The sequence below is a fragment of the Giraffa tippelskirchi genome, chromosome 11 (genome assembly GCF_054371585.1).
Source record: "Giraffa tippelskirchi isolate mGirTip1 chromosome 11, T2T-mGirTip1v1.2.pri, whole genome shotgun sequence".
NCBI lineage: Eukaryota > Metazoa > Chordata > Mammalia > Artiodactyla > Giraffidae > Giraffa > Giraffa tippelskirchi.
This window is the reverse complement of record NC_137285.1, coordinates 19264693-19287023: the sequence shown is the minus strand read 5'-3', so window position 1 is coordinate 19287023 and position 22331 is coordinate 19264693. Positions and strand designations below refer to the sequence as shown.

General features: G+C 42.4%; 1 protein-coding gene and 1 long non-coding RNA gene across 13 annotated transcripts in view; one reads left to right on the top strand and one right to left on the bottom strand.

Annotated features, from left to right (window-relative positions):
• Nucleotides 1-22331, top strand: part of CLIP1 (CAP-Gly domain containing linker protein 1) — a 118104-nt gene that overhangs the window by 9551 nt on the left and 86222 nt on the right. For 4 of the 12 annotated variants that reach the window (XR_014068527.1, XM_081540148.1, XM_081540146.1 and 1 more), the window contains exon 1: nt 11814-11875. The exons of 7 other annotated variants lie outside the window; for them this stretch is intronic. The gene's annotated coding sequence lies outside the window, so the exon portion shown is untranslated. Of the gene's footprint in view, nt 1-11813; nt 11994-22331 lie in introns of those variants that run through there. One more of the 12 variants, XM_081540142.1, reaches the window with a different exon arrangement.
• LOC145525953 (uncharacterized) lies at nt 4309-11728 on the bottom strand. Its single transcript, XR_014068528.1, has 2 exons — nt 11579-11728; nt 4309-5469 (listed from the first exon to the last, which is right to left on the bottom strand). It is a non-coding gene; the product is annotated as an uncharacterized LOC145525953 (long non-coding RNA).

Sequence of the window (22331 nt, the reverse complement as noted above, 5' to 3'; positions counted from 1 at the left end):
CCTTATTTAAGATCTGTCTCTCAGAATGAGAGACACAAATGCATAGAACAGTCTTATGGACTCTGAGGGAGAAGGTGAGGATGGGATGTTCTGGGAGAATAGCACTGAAACATGTATATTATCATATGTGAAACAGAACACCATTCCAGGTTCGATGCATGAGACAAATGCTCAGGGCTGGGGCAATGGGATGACCCAGAGGGATGGGATGGGTAGGGAGGTGGGAGGGGGGTCCAAGAGGGAGAACGCATGTAAACCCATGGCTGATTCATGTCAATGTATGGCAAAAACTACTACAATATTGTAAAGTAATTAGCCCCCAACTAAAATAAATAAATTTATTAAAAAAAAAAAAAAGATCTGTCTCTAAGCTGTGGTATTAGAACTCTAACACAATCGTAGGAATTTTGTGAAAACTTGGATAAATGAGCAGAATAGCTCAAATTATTCAGCTCTTTAAAAAAAAAAAGTCCTTTGCAGATGGAGGAACTTTGGGAGACTGCTTATTTTCTGCTTATCTAAGTAATAGGAACAGAAAATAAATCTTCGCTCAAACTGAACTGTGCAGAGACACACATGATCGCAGGCCGATGCGTCATGGCTCAGCGTTCCATCTTAAAAAAATCGTCTAATGCTCCAGCTCTCTTTGCTTTGCTTGGGTTTTGGCACCCTCCTCCTCCTTTCAAAAACAGCTGTAGACTTGAAACTCTGGGTACAACTAGTATTTAGTACTATGTCATATATGCTTCAAAATTTAAAAACATGTAATTTTCGAGCACAGAATAATTTTTCAAGGGGTTATGTCTCTCTATTGACATCCTATTCTGATTTTATTTGGCAAGCATCCTTAACTAGTGTTGAATCATTTAACATTCTACTTCTGGCTTTGATGGAAAGATGTAAAACTTTCTGTTTACCTTCAGCATCCTATTGTGTGATATTCTCAAACCAACATTTCAGATTGGTAGACTGACTTTATAAATTGGTCGATAAGGGCTCTACCATTTAGAAATTGAAAGTACAACTTCCTTGTAGCACCATTTGAATTAAGAGGCCAGTTAATTTTCTGATCCTTCCCTGCTTGTGTCAGCCCTTTAGTGTCTAAATGGGCTTTTCACATTGATCCTTTTAGGCAAACAGTGACTACACTATTTTCATCTTCTGTACTTTATCCTTGGCTAGAGATATGTAGTTTGTGTTTTTAACCTTTGTGTTAATTTTAAGACTGTTGGAGTCTGGCCTGTTTAAAAAGTTATGTATTGTGTGTGAAATATATATATAAATACTTAACTAAATAAGTTTCAGTGAAAACGAATCTTTGTAGTTGTCCAGTACAATAAGGTGGCAAAAGGCTAAAGAAGGCCCAGAATTATGCCTCCTGGACTCTTCATAAACACCAGTATTTCCTCAAGGATTTCTACCCCAGAGTAACCCATCAAGAGTTCTTTGACATCTGGGTGGTCCTGTAGCTGTCATCACTCTGGATAGCAAGGGTTACTCAGGGGTTGGAAATCTTTGAGGAAATACTGGTGTTTATGAATAATTCTTTTGACAACGGAATTAAAAAAAAAGACCTGTCTTTAATACTGGGTAAATATTTGTTAAATAATCTACCATGTGAAAGGCACATTGATCTGAAGTCAGCAAGTGAAGACAGTGAGGATCATGGTTTTTTGGAATTTTTTTTTGACAACCCCCCTCCCCGCCCCATGTGGGACCTTAGTCCTCTGACCAGGGATCAAACCCATGCCCCCTGCAGTGGGAGCGTGGCTTGCCAGGGAAGTCCTGTGAGGACCATGTTTTTGAGGAATAGTTGCTAGTGCACATACTCAGATACATGTCTCCTGGGAGTTAGTATAAGTCAACCCTGTAAAAACAAGGTGCTTAAGTTGGTAGATGTAGGACTGAGTGGAAGTACTGAAAAGCGGCATTACAGTTAAGTTGGTATTTTTTACATTTTACCTTCACTCCTGTCTCCCATGTCTCCTTTTCTCTCCCTTTAACTTGCATTATTGTTTTGTGTCATGCTTTATAATGATTTCTGAAAAGTATAAATTTAGCACTCCATGAATATAAATTCGGAGAAGACAATGGCAACCCATTCCAGTACTCTTGCCTGGAAAATCCCATGGATGGAGGAGCCTGGTAGGCTGCAGTCCATGGGGTAACGAAGAGTCAGACACGACTGAGCGACTTCACTTTCACTTTTCACTTTCACGCATTGGAGAAGGAAATGGCAACCCACTCCAGTGTTCTTGCCTGGAGAATCCCAGGGACGGTGGAGCCTGGTGGGCTGCCGTCTATGGGGTCGCACAGAGTTGGACACGACTGAAGCGACTTAGCAGCAGCAGCAGAATATAAATTATTACCAGCTCCATCTTCAGCTTGTGCATTAACCGTAAACAGTCAAAAGCAGTACCAAAGTAACTTGGATGAACTGTGAGAAAGGCATCAGGCAACTTTAAGTCCTTAGAAGGTTCTGTGTCTTTAGCCAGGTGATCTTTGGAGAATGCTTGTAATCTTCAGGCTAGACTGAGATGCTGCTTTTTCTAATTTATATGAGAAATTAAATAATGAATAGTAGTTTTCTCAATTTCAATTTTTACCTTGTATAGGGCTTCTTAGTTTAAGTCTTAGTCTCCTACTGCTATGATGTCTTAAGATGTTTCAGACTCTGTATTGTGTCTCATATTTCATGGTATTCTCTTTCTTTTAATATTTATTTTGTTTGTTATTTATCTGGCCATGCTGGGTCTTCAGTTCAGTTCAGTCGCTCAGTTGTGTCCTACTCTTTGCGACCCCATGAACCGCAGCACACCAGGCCTCCCTGTCCATCACTAACTCCCGGAGTCCACCCAAATCCATGTCCATCGAGTTGATGATGCCATCCAGCCATCTCATCCTTTGTCGTCCCCTTCTCCTCCTGCCCACAATCTTTCCCAGCATCAGGGTCTTTTCAAATGAGTCAGCTCTTCGCATCAAGTGGCCAAAGTATTGGAGTTTCAGCTTCAACATCAGTCCTACCAGTGAACACCCAGGACTGATTTCCTTTAGGATGGACTGGTTGGATCTCCTTGCAGTCCAAGGAACTCTCAAGAGTCCTCTCCAGCACCACAGTTCAAAAGCATCGATTCTTCGGTGCTCAGCTTTCTTTATAGTCCAACTCTCACATCCATTCATGACCACTGGAAAAACCATACCTTTGACTAGATGGACCTTTGTTGACAAAGTAATGTCTCTGTTTTTCAATATGCTGTCTGGGTTGGTCATAACTTTCCTTACAAGGAGTAAGCGTCTTTTAATTTCATGGCTGCAGATGGTGATCTGCAGTGGTTTTGGAGCCCAGAAAAATAAAGTCTGACACTGTTTCCACTGTTGACCCATCTATTTGCCATGAAGTGATGGGACCGGATGCCATGATCTTAGTTTTCTGATTGTTGAGCTTAAAGCCAACTTTTTCACTCTCCTCTTTCACTTTCATCAAGAGGCTCTTTAGTTCTTTTTCACTTTCTGCCATAAGGGTGGTGTCATCTGCATATCTGAGGTTATTGATATTTCTCCCAGCAGTCTTGATTCCAGCCTGTGCTTCCTCCAGCCCAGCGTTTCTCATGGTGTACTCTGCATATAAGTTAAATAAGCAAGGTGACAATATACAGCCTTGACGTACTCCTTTTCCTATTTGGAACCAGTCTGTTGTTCCATGTCCAGTGTGAACTGTTGCTTCCTGACTTGCATACAGGTTTCTCAAGAGACAGGTCAGATGGTCTGGTATTCCCATCTCTTTCAGAATTTTCCACAGTTTATTGTGACCCACACAGTCAAAGGCTTTGGCATAGTCAATAAAGCAGAAATAGATGTTTTTCTGGAACTCTCTTGCTTTTTCGATGATCCAGCAGATGTTGGCAATCTGATCTCTGGTTCCTCTGCCTTTTCTAACACCAGCTTGAACATGCCAGGTCTTAGTTGAGGCATTTGGGATCTTTGATCTTTGTTGTGGCAAGCAGGATCTTTAGCTGTGGCCTTCAGACTCTTAGTTGCGGCATGTGGGATCTAGTTTCTTGACCAGAAATTGAACCTGGGCCCCCTGCCTCGGAAGCGTGGAGTCTTAGCCACTGGACCACCAGAGAAGTCCCTTCATGGAATTCTCTAAGGTGTTTCCAGATGCTCAGGCCTTCTGAGCAAATACCAGACGCTGCCTCCCCCCACCCCCCGGCCCCCACCTTTAGGGATATTGCACGGCAGGACAGTCAGCTCTCTGGAAGATGGATTCTCTCATTTTCTCTCATTCCACAAGGGAAAGAGGCAATCTTTCACGTCTTGTGTATGTTTATTTTGGGGAGAGTTGTGTGACTTATCTCCTGGCTGATCTTCCCACTAGTCCCGAGTATTGGAATGCTCTGCTGGAGGTGGTGGAGTAAGAAACAGAGGGGCCATCTGGATCTCTGCCTCTGTCATCACCCAGCCTTAGCAGACTTACCTCTTGCTTTACCCTTTAAGCCAACTACTTAGCTGCTGCTAAAACCAGATGCCTCCAGTTCCCTGCTCACTCTTTATTCTAGTTTCCAGATGCCTTCAGTTCCCTGCTCACTCTTTATTCTAGTTTCCAGATGCCTTCAGTTCCCTGCTCACTCTTTATTCTAGTTTATCTCACTTGGTATTGCAGTGATGTAAAGCAGTAGCTCTTTGGTGGCCTGTGCCCTAAACTGTGTCTGGTGACATCACACATATTTCTCTATGTTCACGGGGGAGGCTTCCAGGAGGCCTGAACCTTAGCATGACCGCAGGTGGCTCCATGTCACTCATCACTGTTCCAGCACATTGAACACTTGCCAGATACTCTGTCCCGGAGGAGATGCGCCTCTCTTCATCCCACAAGACGTGTTCTGTGTCTTCATTCAGTAAACTGACACATTTCCCCGGTGTTGATACTTGGGACAGTGCTTTCTCCTCTCTGAGTCTTACATTTTAGCCACTAGACTATCTCTAAATCAAAGCCAACTTACTGGGGTTCACGGGGGAAGAAACAACAGATGAGTAGGAAATGAATAACTGACAGTGAGGTCTCATCCTTCGTCCCTCTTTTCTCTCCTGTTAGTTTTCCCCTGCAGTCTCTGGTCCTGTCTTTCCGCATGTTCTTAGTCCACACTTCCCGGAATCTGTGTTGGCTTCCTGCAGTCAGAATGCCAGAAGCAGCTGAGCGTGGAGCCGCCTCAGTAGAAAGATGCTTTCACTCGCCTCTTTGTATTTGAAACGCTGCCTCCTGCTGCATCCCCTTAAATCTGCCAGGCGCTACCTCTCAGGTTCCCTTCTTGTATCCTGAGACACACTTATTAAATTTTCATCTGTAACTCAGTCTCTGTTCTTTGCTTTGAGTTTTGCGTAGGTGTGTTTTCAAACTGTGTTGAGCCATCAGTTTTACTGGGCAGTGCCTTGTGCTGTAAGCAGGGCTTCTTCATGCATCATGTATCCCTGTCAAATAGATATTTTAAAGGTCCTCTTACTGGAAATGTCATTTTTTTTCTTCTTTATCTTAAGAACAACTAAATCATTCACAGCTTTACATTCAAGAGCTTAACCATTTTTCCTTTCACACATGTGTTGTAATGTGATTGTTGTTGCTGTGTTGTGTTAGTCACTCAGTGGTGTCTGACTCTTTGCAACCCTGTGGACTATAGCCAGGCTCCTCTATCCATGGGATTCTCCAGGCAAGAATACTGGAGTGGGTTGCCAGTCCCTCCTCCAGGGGATCTTCCGGACCCAGGGATCGAAGCCAGGTCTCCTGTATTGCAGGCAGGCTCTTTACCGTGTGGTCTACCAGGGAAGCCTGTGATGTGGTAGGAAAGATGACTGTTGCATACCTGGGGGCACTCAGATATCTGATTGGTAAGTTCATTATGGATGTCAAGGGGAGAGCGTCCTTATAGTCTGCCTTACACATAGTTCTAGAGCTGCACTGCCAAGTACGGTAGCCATAAGCCACGTATGGCTGTTGGCAAGTCCAAGTTGAGATCTGAGTAGAAAATACATAATTGGACCATGGAATATTATTCAGCTGGAAAAAGGGGAAAAATTGTCATTTGTAGAGATGTGGATGGACCTAGAGTCTTCATAATAAGTCAGAAAGAAAAAAACAAATACTGTATATATCACATACATACAGAGTCTAGAAAAATGGTACAGATGAACCTGTTTGCAGGGCAGAAATAGAGACATAGACATAAGAATGAACTTGTGGACACAGGGGGGAAGGGGAGTGTGGGACAAATTGGAAAAGTGGCATTGACGTATGTACACTACCATGTGTAAAGTAGGTAGCTAATGGGAAGCTGCTGTATAGCACAGGGAGCTCAGCTTGGTGCTCTGTGATGACCTAGAGGGGTGGGATGGGAGATGGGGAGGGAGGCTGGAGAGGGAGGGGATATATGTGTACATATAGCTGAATCACAGTGTAAAGCAATTGTCCTCCAATGATAAAATTAAAAAATAGCACGATTGGATTTCAACCTGATATAAAAAGAATGTAAAATAACTGATTAACAGTTTTATATTGATTACATTTGAAATCATATTTTGCATATATTTGGTTAACAAAAATAGGTTATTAATTTCAGCTGGTATTTCAAATTTTTAAATATGATGATTAGAAAGTTCAAAATTACACATTTGCCTCACATTTTGTTTCCTTTGCAAAGAGCGAGTATTTTTGTGTCCACAAAAGAAATCTAATTTGAGACTTCTAGCTCTTACACAGCATTCACTGGAAGTGGTAATTTAATCGTTTGCCCAAAGCCTCACTGGCCTACTTTTTGAAGGAGATCCTAGGGTTGGGAAACCCTCTAATGTTGTCTTCATCAAATGCTTAGAAGGTGAGATACAGGTACTTGTTGCTTCAGGTTGAAAATCCCAGTATTGCATCATTTTAGGGGTTCTTGTTTTGTTGAGTCAGTTCAGGACTTTTTAAAACTCTTACTGTGTATCAAGTACTTTTTTAGGCTCATTGGATGCAGAGACCAATTTCATCCCTGACCAGGAGAAACTTAGTCATCGCACAGTGTACAAACCAAACTGCTTCATCATTCAGTTATAGAAGACTGCATGGTGGCTCGGGCAGGACTCACAGTCAGAAGAGACCTTGAGAGGAGATGATGTGTCTGCTTTTATTCTTCTAGAGTCATTTCCTGTGTCCCCCGGAAGTCCTGGCATGAGGGGGTGTGCCGAGCGGAACAGTGGAATATGGGCCTTGGGTGCATAAACAGGCATGACTCTGCATTTGCCATATGAGGACTTGCAGCTCAGCTCAGCTGGGAGATGAGAACTGTTTCACTTGGCCCCAGGCAAGCCCATCAGCTTACTGATTGGGTTTTCATATCCTTCTGTGAAGTTGAAAACACTTGACTTTCCTTGTTTTACTTAGGAATTGAAGAAAATGTATAAGTGAACTTCAGCTCTAATTGTATGTTTTATGTATGTACAGACATATCAGTGTGAATGAACCTGAAAGATGGAAAAAATTGAGTCACTTGCCTTTGCTTGGTATAAATGCGATTCGGTTTGGAAAGTGAGCAGAGTGTTGTGTAAGTGTTTTCAGGGGGTGAAGCCGGGGAGCTCAGGTTACACGCGTCTCCCACGGTGGGGCTGGGGGCCAGGACAGCAAGTGACACAGCAGGCAGCAGACACTTACATAACCGTGACTTCAGGGGACGGGATTAGGCTGTGAATGAAGCTCCCCGTCTCGGGAACATGATATCAGAACACAGCCGTGTGAGTTTTTGTCTCTAGCTTGACTTGAAAATCAGTTTCAGAAACATCTTTTCTCTCGACTAGACTTTGCCTTATTCTCAGAACTTCTTTTTCCCTTCTCTTCTAAGTGCATAGACTTTTAACATTTTTGAATTAGATGGGTGCTCAGAAGTCTCAGCGTGCAGCTGCCTGCAGCTAAGACACTTAACCTGCCTGATGCTCCGTCTCTTCCTGGGCACTCAGCAGGGCTGAGCAGAAATCCAAGTGCCCAGGTGCCCACTCTGCTGTTGTGGGCACCTTGTTTTTGGAGGCTCAGCCTTAAACTCCCTCTCCTGGCAGGTTAAATTCATTGCAAATCTTCAACTCTTCCTTGGCCTGCCAGTAGAATTTCCCAATTTCGTAAACTTAGTATTTTTGTTTTGCTGATGGGCTGTGAAGGGGCTGAAGGGAAGTGCAGGAGATCTGATTTGCCTCGGAGGATGCTGGAGAGCGAGAGGAGAGGCATTGCTTCATTGCTTTTCGGAGGCTGATCTTACCAGGTGTGGTTCTTTCTTCCCCAACGATGGCAGGGTACTCTTAACTCTGGCAAAGTTGAAGTCACGGTAGCTTTCCTTTCATTTTTGAATCCTTGCCCTTTCACTTAGGGAGTTTGTATTTGAATCCAAAACAGTAGACCTACAAAAGGACGGACTCAGAAACTGATCTTATTTAATGAGTTATCCTTAGGATCCCGAGATACAGGAAGAGGTTAAGGGCTAGCTGAAGGTCATCCATCTGGGACAGAATCCAGCTGTCTCAGTTCCCAATCTAACCCTCTTCTCATACTTTTCTTTTTTTAGAGCCACATTTTTTTTTTTTACATTGAAAAAAAAATAACAGTAAACAAAAGCAAAACCCACAAAGCAACAGCAAAACAGGAAACAAAACCTTAGGAAATCAGATAAGAATTATGAAGATGATTATTCCTTTTCACTTGGACTTATAATTTACACCACACTTGTGGGGGACTGCAAGTTTTGAGGAACTTCTCGTTTCCGTAAAGTGCTTAAGCTTTTTTCTTTAGGTTATGAGGGGTGAGGAAGAAGGTGGAGTTTGGATTTTACTAAAATATCTTCTATAATAAAAACTTTTTATTGTGGACAGTTTCATTCACAAATGTAGACAAGTAGTCCCATCACCACCTAACTCGTGAACATTTATCAGCTCACCATCAGTCTTACCTTACAATCACACTTGTGTTCTTTAAACGTATTTTTGCTCTTGCCAGTAAAATGTCTTTCTGCTTTTAAAAAAACACAGTACTTTTACTTGTCTTTCATATAATCGTGCTTTTTTGTAGTGTGAAGCATTTCTGTCTCAGGAGCTTATCCTAAAATTTATTTTGAGTTTACTTAGCTGAGATGTTTTCCAAGGTCTCAGCAGAGTTTTGATCTCTTTGTCACTTGGTTTGGTAAGAAAAGCTAGCTGCTGTAACAAACTCCACTAATTTTAATGACTTAAATGGATGGAAGTTTATTTTCAGTTATAGAAGAGTTGGGGGTAGGTATTTCATGGCAGGGGAATGAAGAAATGTGATGCAGGGATTCAGGCTTCTTTGGTGTCTTACATCCACGCTTTTGAAGTCACCCTGCTCATCTCCATCAAGCCACGGAAGGGCCAAGAGTGGGAAGATTTTATGGGGAAGGCCTAAAAGTATACACGTTGCAGGCCCTGCTCTCTTTCCGTTGGCTAGAACTTAGTCACATGGTCACACTGAGCTGCAGAGGGAGCTGGGAAATGTGGCCTGTGACTCCAGGAAGAGAAAGAAGTAGGCTTGGTAAACACCTAGCCTGTCTGCCTGGGTACCCATTTCTTACTGCTGACACTGGCCTGTCGTGCTGGTTTCTTTTTCCTGCCCACAGGGCACACTAGAGTCTGCTTCCTCACTCGCTGGCTGCAACCCATTTTCAGTTCAGTTCAGTTCAGTCGCTCAGTCGTGTCTGACTCTTTGCGACCCCTTGGACTGTAGCACACCAGGCTTCCCTGTCCATCACCAATGCCTGGAGTTTACTCAAACTCATGTCCATTGAGTCGCTGATGCCATCCAACCATCTCATCCTCTGTCGTCCCCTTCTCCTCCCACCTTCAATCTTTCCCAGCATCAGGGTCTTTTCCAATGAGTCAGTTCTTCGAGTCAGGTGGCCAAAGTATTGGAGTTTCAGCTTCAGCATCAGCCCTTCCAATGAATATTCAGGACTGATTTCCTTTAGGATGGACTGGTTGGACTCCTTGCTGTCCAAGGGACTCTCAAGAGTCTTCTCCAACACCACAGTTCAAAAGCATCAGTTCTTCGGTGCTCAGCTTTCTTTATAGTCCAACTCTCACATCCATACATGACTACTGGAAAAACCATAGCCTTGACTAAATGGACCTTTGTTGGCAAAGTAGTGTCTGCTTTTTAATATGCTGTCTAGGTTGGTCATAACTTTTCTTCCAAGGAGGGCCTTAGGAAGTGGGCCTTAGGAAGCAGCCCATTTTACTGTGACTCAAAAAATGTCATTAAAAATCTTTTTCCTGGGACTTCCCTGGTGGTCCAGTGGTTAAGACTCCACACTTCTAGTGCAGAGGGTGTGGGTTCAATCTCTGAGGAACTAAGATCCCACCTGCTGTGTGTCGTGGCCAAAAAAACAACAAAAAAATTTTTTTCCTGCTTAAGTAATTATATCTGTTCATTAAATAAAATTTGAGAAATCCAGGAAAATCCAAAGGAGGTATAGATAATTATATTTGTTCATTAAATAAAATTTGAGAAACCCAAGAAAATACGAAGAAGGTATTAAAACTACCAATAATCCTATCACCTGGAGATAATGATTATTAATACTTTGTTACATTTCCCTCCAATTTAAGAATGTTTAACCACTTGGAAATAACAATAAAATGTCATTAGTGCTTTCTTTGTTCTGGGTTGCAAGTTCCAGAACTCCTGGGGTGGTCGGGAACCACAACAATGACAACAATCTGGCAATTTTGGCTTTTCTTAGCAAAGAGACACTGTGCAGAACTGTGTGTGGTGAGGCTTTGTATTTCTGGCATTTTCTTTTGCTTTTTTTTAAAAAAAATCTTGTTTATATTAAGGGCTTCAAAAATCTTGTTTATATTAAGGGCTTCCCTGGTGGCTCAGATGGTAAAGAATCGGCCTGCAATGTGGGAGACCCGGGTTCGATTCCTGGGTCAGGAAAATCCCCTGGAGAAATTATTTTTTTTTAATAATTTTATTTATTTAGTAAGTTTTGACTGAGCTGGGTCTTCATTGCTGCTCACAGGCTTTCTCCAGTTGCAGCAGGCGTGAGCCACCCCTCCTTGTGGTGCTCGGGCTTCTCACTGTGGTGGCTTCTCTTGTTGCGGAGCACAGGCCCTGGTGCACTGGCTCGGTTGTGGTGGCGTGTGGGCTTAGTTGCTCCTTGACACATGGAATCTTCCTGGACCAGGGATAAAACCCATGTCCCCTGCACTGTCAAGCGGATTCTTATCCATTATATCACCAGGGAAGTCCTGGTGAAATAAACCTCGAGCTTACACATAAGGACCCTCCCTCTTCTTAGTAAATAAATATTGGAATTGGTGAAGTTAGTGATGTAGTGGAGTGGCGAGACCAAGATGACATTTTTAAGTTCATGATTTACTTCCTCCTCGGTTTTCAGAATTCTTAAACATAGCTTAATTTCCCAGGAGAGAATACTAAGAAAAAGTGTTTGAAACTGAACTGAAATAACAGCTTGCAAACTTGAAGTATACAAAAATATGTGCCTGGTGGTGAGCTAAATCCTTAACTTAGGATGTGCTTTTCTCTGCTCACCTGCATTGCCTGTGCTGGTCTGTAGTGGAGAGTGAGCTGCTTGATTTTACACAGGACGATAATTTCTTGGGAGAAGGTACGTTTTTTTGAATTATCAGCTCCAAATTCAGGGATACAGAACCTTCTGGTTTTCTCTTAATGTGGTGAGGTGGCATCCTAGAGGCTGACCAGCATCAGAGTTCCTGTTTGTGATGTCATCATCATGACCTCACAGCCAGGATTGCTCAAAATATTTGCCCAGCTCCTGCCAAGATATGAGCTGAGGCCTGGGCTGATTCTACAGACAGACACCATGAGGTATCGGTTTGTCTCTTTTTGCTGGATTTGTGTTGACTTTTCTGCAACTTCAGTAGATTAAAAAGTCAAGACATTGACATTGGGCCCTCTCTATTTTATTGAAAAAGAGTGTATAATGGTAAGAAGATCACTGTTTTAAAAGCACTTCTGGCAGGACATTTGAAAACAAAACACAATAGAAGAGCAGAAATACTTTAGCCATGTGGATGGGTATGTGGTTCACCAGTGGCTCTGTTTGCTATGGAATTTGCTATTTTCCCATTCCCTGCAAATAAACATAACAATTTTTTGTTCTGTGAAAATGTATCTGTAGCACCAGCTAAATAATAGTTTGAAATGATTAGACTTGTGTGTTAGTGATATAAATTATTTATGACCTGGAGGCCTGAATTCTGATATATCACATCTGAGAAGTTGTCATCATTTGGTTTTGAATGTATTGCTTTGCTCTTTGAACATATTTTAGTTGGAGTTGGAAGAAAAGGTGTTGGTCCATACAGATACCCAGAAATCTAGTCTCTGAGGGTTAATACATAATAGAATTTTCTAGAGAATTGTCTTTCTTTAAACAGACAAAAACTTCAGGAACTTGTGTTCCTGTGTGTTGGGTGTTAAGCACTTGATAAATTAACCCCTCCTATGTTTTTTAATTGTCTTTTTTTTTTTTTGGTTGCACCCCAGGAATCAAACCTGTGCCTCCTACAGTGGGAGCTTGGAGTCTTAACCACTGGACCTCCAGGGAAGCCCCTCCCCCAGCTATTTTTTGTTTAAGTAGATATTGGACCCTTTCTCTAAGTTTGATTCCATGAGTTTGAATTGAGAGATCACGTGGCCAAAATTCTGTTGCTGTTGTCATTGCTTTTTCTCCCCGCAAAGCATGTCAGTATCTGAGAGACTCAACATTCCAGTTTCTGGATTAGACCTCTTTTGAAAGCATTGTTATGTGTTTTCTCTATTTTTTTCCCCTCTGTCACAGTCACATGGCCCTATTTTCCTAAACGCATACGACCTAGAGTCTCAAAACACTTATTCTTTGAGACTAGGAGCCCTTTTTTAGCTTCACTTGGTGTGTTCCCTTCCAAATGTGTCAGATGAGTCTCTTGGACTGGGATGTCTTTAACACAACTTTTTATTTTTTAATTATTTGACTGCTGAATCTTAGTTGTGGCACTTGGGATCTAGTTCCCTAATCAGGGATTGAACCCAAGTCTTCTGCATTGGGAACACAGAGTCTCAACCACTGGACCCACCAGGGAAGTCCCAAGACAACTTTTTAGAAATGAGTCATCCTGTACATGTAGGTTGTAGAACCCCGAAATCAACAGTTTAAAGTCACTTTTATCTCTGGGTACAATATGGAACTCCTGTTTAACTACTTTAGGTCAGTGTTCACTGTTGAAAACATTTCTGTGCTTTCAGCATGTATTCTAATGCAGGGAGAACTGAATCTTTAACTTCTGAATTTTTGTTTGCTTTGCAAGACCTCTTTCATGGAAGGGTTAACTGGGATGGAGTCTGAATGGTAGTGGATGTTTGCAGATGGGTGCAGGGGGGTGATCCCATAGGGACTTTTAAAAAAAGATTTATTTATTTATTTTTATTTACTTATGGCTGTTTTGGGTCTTAATTGCTGTGTGCAGGCCTTCTCCAGTTGCAGAGAGCAGGGGCTACTCTTTCGTTTTGGTGCACGGGTTTCTCATTGCGGTGGCTTCTCTTGTTGCAGAGCACGGACTCTAGGCACATGGACTTCAGTAGCTGGGGCGTGTGGACTCAGCAGTTGTGGTGCATGGACCCAGCTGTCCCACTACATGTGGGATCTTCCCAAACCAGGGATTGAACCCATGTCCCCTGCCTTGACAGGTGGATTCTCTACCCCTGAGCCACCAGGGAAGCCCCCAGAGGCATCTTGAAATGGCACTGTGGCAGTTTCCTGGGGCGGTTGGAGCAGTACCAGCTGTCTGTGTCTTGTATAAAGTATTAGATGGCAGTAGCTGCTGGTGCTGCTGCTAAGTCGCTTCAGTCGTGTCCGACTCTGTGCGACCCCATAGACGGCAGCCCACCAGGCTCCGCCATCCCTGGGATTCTCCAGGCAAGAATACTGGAGTGGGTTGCCATTTCCTTCTCCAGTGCATGAAAGGGAAAAGTGAAAGTGAAGTCGCTCAGTCGTGTCCGACTCTTAGCGACCCCATGGACTGTAGCCTACTAGGCTCCTCCGTCCATGGGATTTTCCAGGCAAGAGTACTGGAGTGGGGTGCCATTGCCTTCTCCAAGATGGCAGTAGAGTTACCTTCAAACTTGGGCTTCATTACAAGGGTCTTTTTTTTTTTTTTCGTTTCCCTTTCAAGGTCCTGATAACTAACCCACTGTCCTTACTATAGTAAAAAAATTTTTTTATCTGGATGTTTTCAATATTCTTACCTTTATGAGACAGGTGATAGGTGATTGCTTATTAAATTGCTTACTAAAAGGAAGAACTACAGCAATTCTTTCTGTGTTTGGAGAAGGCTATAGTCTTGAACTGTATCTTTTAACCTCTGAAAACTTGCTTGTTTAGAATGGGAGACTGATTTGTATGTAATTTCCTGTCCAGTAATGTGCAGTGAGAGGGGTTCTATTTGAGAGGAAAGAGGGGTGCTTGGATTTTTAGAAATAGTGATAGCTGGTATTTGATATGTTTTCTATGACCTGGCATTGTTTTCCTCTCGTGAAACTTCTCCAGTTGCTGATATTTTCCAGTATCTTAACACACTAGACAAATGGATAGCAATCCTTGACTTCATAGAGGGTAGAAGACATTTCTTTTTTCTTGGGTGGAAGAATAGTCCTTCTTTCTGAAATCCCACCTTTAGGTAAAGCTGACATTCTCAAGAAATACAATACTACACTTCTTTTTTATAAATACCAAAGAGGCTAGGTCTTGTAAGGTTATTTGCTTCCCTGAAATAAATGTCTTGTCCTTTTGTATTTGTTACCTAGATCAGATCTTGGAGTTAATCACAAACACAGGTTATTAACCTAGTTCAAAATTTTTGCATATTTCAGGTCTAGGTTTTTTGTCTTCTTAAAATAAACCTGTAGGTTACACAGAAACAGAACAAAAACTGTTCTTCTGGTGTTGATGTTTGACAACAAGGATTCCTGTTTTTAGGTGGAAATGTAAACCTTTCGGTGAGAAGGAGGGAGGCACAAGGGACTGTGCAGCTGAGCCGCCTGTGTCCTGGGGCCCTTCTCCCCGCTGCATAGTTGGTTCTCGGAAGTAGATCTCTCTTCTCTGTCTGGCATTTGAGAAGCATACAAGCAAAACAGTAGCTATTGTTAACTGTTCAGAAGTGAGCTGTAAAGTTCTAGAGACAAACATTTTACAAATGGTTTTTGGCTTGAAAAAATATTAGAACTATGGCATCAGTCAGTGGTATAAATAAAAGGTTCTGGGGGCTGGTGTGTGGTATGTGTTGCAGTATTATAGTTTGGAAAGTGGGGTAATAAAATAATGTGACAGACTTAAAAATAAATGAAAAAATACACCAGAACTTCAGTTGTTTCATCTAGGGAGGCGTTGTTCACTAATTATAGTGATAAGCCGTTCATAAACCCTTTTTGGAGCTCTTGGAATTGGCCCATGTGCCTTGGATACATTTTTGCTATGTTCAGTAATTGCACATCATTGTATTTTTGAGGTTTTTGGATTCAAGTTTTGGAAACAGCTAGTAGTATTTTTAAGAGCCAAGTCCAGTGAAGAGTATTGAGCCATTGAGATGGATGGTCACTGTTGCCTTGGGTCCAACTTAAGGTCCAACTTAAAAACTGTCTCTGAAATTATTTCTAAATGAAGAGTGAAAAATATTTTTGACCAAAGCAGTATTATTCAAACAAACTTACTGTTTCCTCAGGTGGTTACTTTGAAGGACACTATTTGGCACATAGATGGCCCCTGGATGGAGGTGGTTCTACAACAGTGCCATCCAATAGAACTTTATGTGGTGCTGGAAATTATTCTGTATGTTGCATTGAGGCTGTCGAGCACTTGAAATGTGGCTGGCGTGACTGAGGAACTGAATTTTTAACTTGATTTCATTTTAAAAGAATTTAAACAGTGCATGTGGCTAGTGGCTACTGTATTGGAGAGTGCAGACCTAGAATATTTAGCTTCCTGCTAGACTTATAAACTAGGTTGAGCAGCTTATGGTAAGAAACCAAAAGTTATCAAGCCACAGTAGCCTGTGAAATATCTGATCCCCCTCCCCTCCTGCAGTGTGAAGAATAGTAGAAAAGTCTGGAATTTGTCATCTGTATTCAGTGGTATCTAATCTTCATAGACCCTCCCAAGTTTATCCTGGCTAAGGTATTATCCGAAGGGTTTTAGATGAGAAGCTTTCTTTGTGTTTGCAGTTTAATCATTGTCTTTTGATGCTCATGGTTCTTCCCTGTTGGTTAAGACCTATCTCAGCAACCACCCCCGATCTGTTACCAGCACTCGTGGCTGGAATGAGTGAAGATTCGACATGTTCCCCGGAAAAGAGGCTGCCAACTGTCCGTTAAAATCTTTGCTTGGTAATGGTGGTTAGGTTAAGATAACTGAAAAGAACAAATGAAATAAATATAAGGCCTGAAGGGAAACTGTAGACATCTTTTCATTTTGGACCAGATTAAAAAAAAAAAGAATCCCCCGCTCCCCCGCCGAACCACTGTGTGGCTTGTGGGATCTTAGTTCCCCAACCAGGGACTGAACCCAGGCCACAGCAGTGAAATCTCAGAGTCCTAACCACTGGATCACCAAGGAATTCTCTCTAAACCTCTTTTGAGTCTCTTTCCTATTTAACTCTCTAAATTGATTTCTTAAATCTTCTAATGTTTGCCATACTGAGCATCTTATTCACATGCTCCATACCTTTCCTCCTCCCTCGTTTCTTTTCTGAAATTTTTTCTCTCTGCCTTAAAAAAAAAAAATCCTGACTGCCAACACCTGTCCAACACTGTTGCTGGCCCCCACCCCCTCAAGTTCTGCCTTGCCCCTGAAGGCTTTTCCTTCTGCCTCAGTTGACTCCACCTTTCCATCTTCTAAGACACTTTCAGGACCATCACATCCCATGGTTTGGTATTTCTCATGAGTGGCATTGTATTTTTAGTTATTATGTATTTGTGGGTCTTTTCTCTCCAACTGCATCATCAATTCTTGAGCTTATGCCTGTGTTATATGTTGTTCTGTCACCTGTAGCAAGCACCAAAAATAACTTTTTAAAATATTGGGTACGTCCCAACTGGTTTGTTAACTCATTTAAACAATTGAGACTATTTTTCTCATGTTTATGTAGTCAGCTTTGCTTATAAAGTACAACTAGGGATATAAGGATGACTAAAAAACAGTTTCACCGCCCTCCCACCCCGCCCCGCCACCCTGGGGCATGTTTAATCTGGTAGAATCTCTAGGGGGCTTCGTAGGTGGCTCAATGGTAAAGAATCCGCCTGCCATTGAAGGAAACACTGGAGATACAAGTTTGTTGCCTGGTCAGAAATATCCCTTGAAGTAGGAAATGGCAACCTGCTCCAGTATTCTTGCCTAGAAAACTCCATGGACAGAGTTTGGCGGGCTATAGTCCATGAGGTCTCAGAGAGTCTAATGACTGAATGACTGAACACACACTCATACACACACAGAATCTATGGCCATATAGACCTAGCTCGGTATGCCAAGTGAGAGGAAAGAGATACAGACTTAGTTCTTTGGGAAACTGAAGGATGAACACGTTTTCATTGGTAAAAGGTTTTGTGGGGCAGCTGCATCCCTAATTAGCTCTTGTGTAAGGTTTCAGCAGATGAAAATAAGTAGGCTTGGAAATGGAGAAAGAAGTGCCAGCGCACTCCAGTGTTCTTGCCTGGGAAATCCCATGGACAGAGGAGCCTAGTGGGCTACGGTCCAAGGGGTTGTTGCAAAGAGTTGGACACCCCCTAGCAACTGAACCACCAAACCACAAGGCTTGGAAAGAGCTTTCAAGACTGAGTGAAAAAGCTGAAACAAAAGCATAGAGTGAAAGCACCAAGACTTCTGTGGGGATAGTTGCCAAATCAGTCACGTGGGTGATTCCTGTGCGTATAATTGAGAAAATGAACCTCTGATCTTATCAGTCGTTCAGCAGTGTTTCTCAAGTTAGCCTCAGAACTATCTGAAGGGCTTGGAATGCAGATAGCTGGCCCCACCCCTAGAGTTCCTTTCAGTAGGTTTGGGGAACATCCCAAATAATTTGCATTTCTAGCAAGTTCCCAGGAGATGCTGCTGCTGCTGCTGCACATTTTGAAAAGTGCTGATAGCTCCGTTCCATCTGATATCTGCCTTAGAGAAATGTCCGTCTTACGTATACAGATACCCCAATGTCAATACATCATTGTTTTCACGTTGCTTTCTTTACCTGCTTCTGGTCTTGTATAGATTGTAGGTTCAGGCTTCTTCCATCACTCAGCCCCTAGCACAGTGCTGTAACAATGCAGGTAATACAGTGGTAAACCCTGTACTTGCTAACTTGACTTCCAGATCTAAAGATGATCTGAAGGAGAAGCACATGCTTCTGGAAGCTCTTAGGAACTGGGAAGTCCTCTGTGGCTCAGAATGTAAAGCAAAAATGCTTACAGTAGCAGTTCTCAAGTGTTTTTTCCTCAGGACCCCTGTACATCCTTAAAAATAATTGAAGTCTCCAAAGAGTTTTCATTTATATTGGTTTTATCTTTTGATATTTACCATATTAGAAATTAAAACAAAATATTTTAAAATATTTATTAATTCATTAGAAATAATAATAATAAGCCCACTAACATGTTATATGTCTTTAATGAAGAATAACTATTTTCTAAAGTAAAAAAAGAATTAGTGACAAGATGGCACTGTTTTACTTTTTTGCCAATCTCTCTAAATGACTGGCTTTAACAGAAGACAAGCTTAGTAAAAGACAAGTTCTGCGTTTGAACTGTAGTGATACATTGTTTTGGTTGAAGTCCATGAAGAAAATTGGCCTTACCCAGATTTATAGGAAAGGCAGAGCATTTTCAGATACTTATGGATTTTTTTCTTTTAATACTTCTCCAAAAACTTGATAGATTGTAGTTTCTTAAAGGTGAAATCTCAAACTGTATGAATGAACTTCTATCATTACATAAAAATCCACTGGTCTAATTTGTGCTTTGAATGAATGTGGTTTTGTAACATTATACATTGTTGGTTGGAAAAAAATTGACTTACTGAGTTATGAGATCTTGCAAATATTGGCACATTTCATTTATACAATATAATTATATTTGTCAGTATTGTCGATCTCCTGAGAAAAACCTGTAGTATTAAGTCACTCTCAGGTTCACAGAGGATGTGTGAATGACTTGAATTTTATTTGTCGACAAATAGTTGTTTTCCTTGAAGTGACAGGCTCACATGATTCATTTTTAAGGATATAGCTGTGGGATACCAAGTCTGAGTAACCATAGCTCCTGGTTGGGGAACTAGATCCCACGTGCCGCAACAAAGATCCCTCGAGCTGCAGCTAAGACCCAGCACAGCCAAAAATAAATAAATTAAAAATAAGAAAATAATCGGGCTTCCCAGGTGCCTCAGCAATAAGGAATCCGCCTGCCAATGCAGGCAATACAGGAGATGAGGGTTTCATTGCTGGTTCAGGAAGATCCCCTAGAGTAGGAAATGGCAACCTGCTCCAGTACTCATGCCTGGAAAACCCCATGTACAGAGGAGCCTCGTGGGCCTGCTGTCCATGGGGTCTCAAAAGAGTGGAACATGACTGAGCACGCATGCATGCATATCATAGTATTATAAGGCTCAGTTCAGTTCAGTTAAGTCTCTCAGTCATATCTAGCTCTTTGCAACCTCGTGAACTGCAGCATGCCAGGCCTGCCTGTCCATCACCAACTCCTGGAGTTCACCCAAACCCATGTCCATTGAGTCAGTGATGCCATCCATCCATCTCATCCTCTGTCGTCCCCTTCTCCTCCTGCCCTCAATCTTTCCCAGCATCAGGGTCTTTTCAAATGAGTCAGCTCTTCGCATCAGGTGGTCAAAATATTGGAGTTTCAGCTTCAACATCAGTCCTTCCAGTGAACACCCACGACTGATCTCCTTTAGGATGGACTGGTTGGATCTCCTTGCAGTCCAAGGGACTTTCAAGAGTCTTCTCCAACACCACAGTTCAAAAGCATCAATTCTTCAGCGCTCAGCTTTCTTTATAGTCCAACTCTCACATCCATACATGACCACTGGAAAAACCATAGCCTTGACTAGACGGACCTTTGTTGACAAAGTGACGTCTCTGCTTTTTATATGCTGTCTAGGTTGGTCATAACCTTCCTTCCAAGGAGTAAACGTCTTTTAATTATAAGGCTCAACTGGGATAATAAGGATAATATTTATTTCTAAATGATAATATTCTGGTGTTATGGTCTTCACGTGTTGGGAGGGTGGAGGGAGTCTTACCTTAGATCCAAACTTCTTGATTAAGTGACCATAAGCATCAGAATTTCAGATATTCTCAGTGTATTAGTGAGGCAAGTACATCTCTTTTCTTTTTGCATGTGTTTTGGAATTGATTCATTTCAATATGACATTGACTGGCCTTGAAACATTGTGCAGAGCAGTTGTTTCTGGGTCATTACATTTTGTGGGTACCATGACCAAGAACTTTGATCTTTCGTTTCTCAGTGAATTGATTTTTTTCCCCCAAAAGCAAGCCTGACATGGCATTCATTAATAATGCATGAAAAAGAAACTTAAATTGGAAGATTTAAAAGCCAACATTGGTGATGTTGCTCCTAATTCTCTTATTGAGACATAGATTTTTCTCCTTCATTAAATCTTGGTCTCAGTTCCCCTGCTCTGGGATTCAAGCGGCTCAGATGGACTGAGAGCCAGAGGCACAAAGATCAGACAACAGAAGATGTACAGACCCTGAGTTTATGACTATCCTTAGGTTCCTGATAACAACACGGCTCTGTTTCTTAGGCCGAGGCTTTTAGGGGCAGCGTTTTGTGAGCTTAGAGTGTTGAGCTGCAAGGTTTGAAACTGGCTGATGCTGACCTAGTCACTTACTGTGGCAGTTTTCAGAATTTCTCTTTAGGGAGGAGCGCTTGACGTGAGCTCAAGAATTCACTGTTGTGCCTGAGTGAAATATTTTAAGGAATACTTCATCCTCTCTTCTCACCACTATAATAGCTTTTCCAGGACCTTTGTGCCTCCTCTGTCTGTTCTGTCCTTCCCTACCTGATCGTCATCGCTTTATGATGTTGGACCAGGGTGAAGAGTTGGCAAGACACAGACCCCTTGGTACTCTCTGCACTTAGCTTATCCCCATCCTCCTCAAACATTTTTGCACGTGCAAACAACCTTTTTGGCACCAGGGACCGGTTTCATGGAAGAATTTTTCCGTGGACGGGGTTGGGGTGGGAGATAGTTTGAGGATGATTTGAGTGCATTACATTTATTGTGCACTTTATTATTATGACATTGTGATGTATAATTGAATAATTAGACAGCTCACCATAATGCAGAATCAGTGGGGGCCCTGAGCTTGTTTTCCTAAGCTCAGGAGGTAATATGAGCAATGGGGAGCGGCTGTTAATACAGATGAAGCTTCGCTTGTTCACCCGCTGCTCACCTCCTGTGCAGCCTGGTTCCTAAGAGGAACCAGTCTGTGACCTGGTGGGTTGGGGACCCCTGGTCTAGAGGAGACTCAGCCAAACCCTTCCATCTGTCTAAAGCAGTAGCAGGAGCAGGTACCTCTGCTTGCATCTGACAGACCATGGGTGGTGAGGATCTAGCAGTAATGCACATGGTTTCAAATCTGAGTCAGAACCACTCGACCTGGTGCAGAGACTCCCAGCCCATTGCCACGGTCCTGGCAGTGATGGTGATGGTGGTGATAGTAAGGAGCCCGGGAATTTTGTATTAATAGTCAGAATAGGCAACCACTGTCTTCAGGGTCACAGCAGTTCTGTATCTGTTAATCACAATCTTCTCCCAAACCACACAATTCACCTTTGACTTTAAAAGAAAAAAAAAAAAGCCACTTTTGTGCCATTTTGAACCCTCTTGAGAACCATGGGAAATCTGCAGAGTGAACCTGATGAAGCTGCTGTCTTGGTTTGATCTCCATTCAGTCTGATTAGCTTTGAACAGAAAAAGGTACATGGCTGTATTAGTTTCCCGGGTCTGCCATAGCAAGCGACCACCAACCTGGTGGCTTAAATCTGTTCTGTGACAGCTCTGGACAGTCTGAAACTATGGTGTCGCCAGGGGAGGTTCCTTCAGGAGCTCTGAGGGAGAATCCATCTCAGGGAATCCATCTCAGGCTTTTCTCTTAGCTTTCGGTGGCTGCTGGCCACCCTTGGCTTGTAGACACATGGCTGTAATCCCTGCCTCCGTCTTCACCTGGCTGTCTCCTCTGTGCTCTTCCCTTCTAATTAGGACACT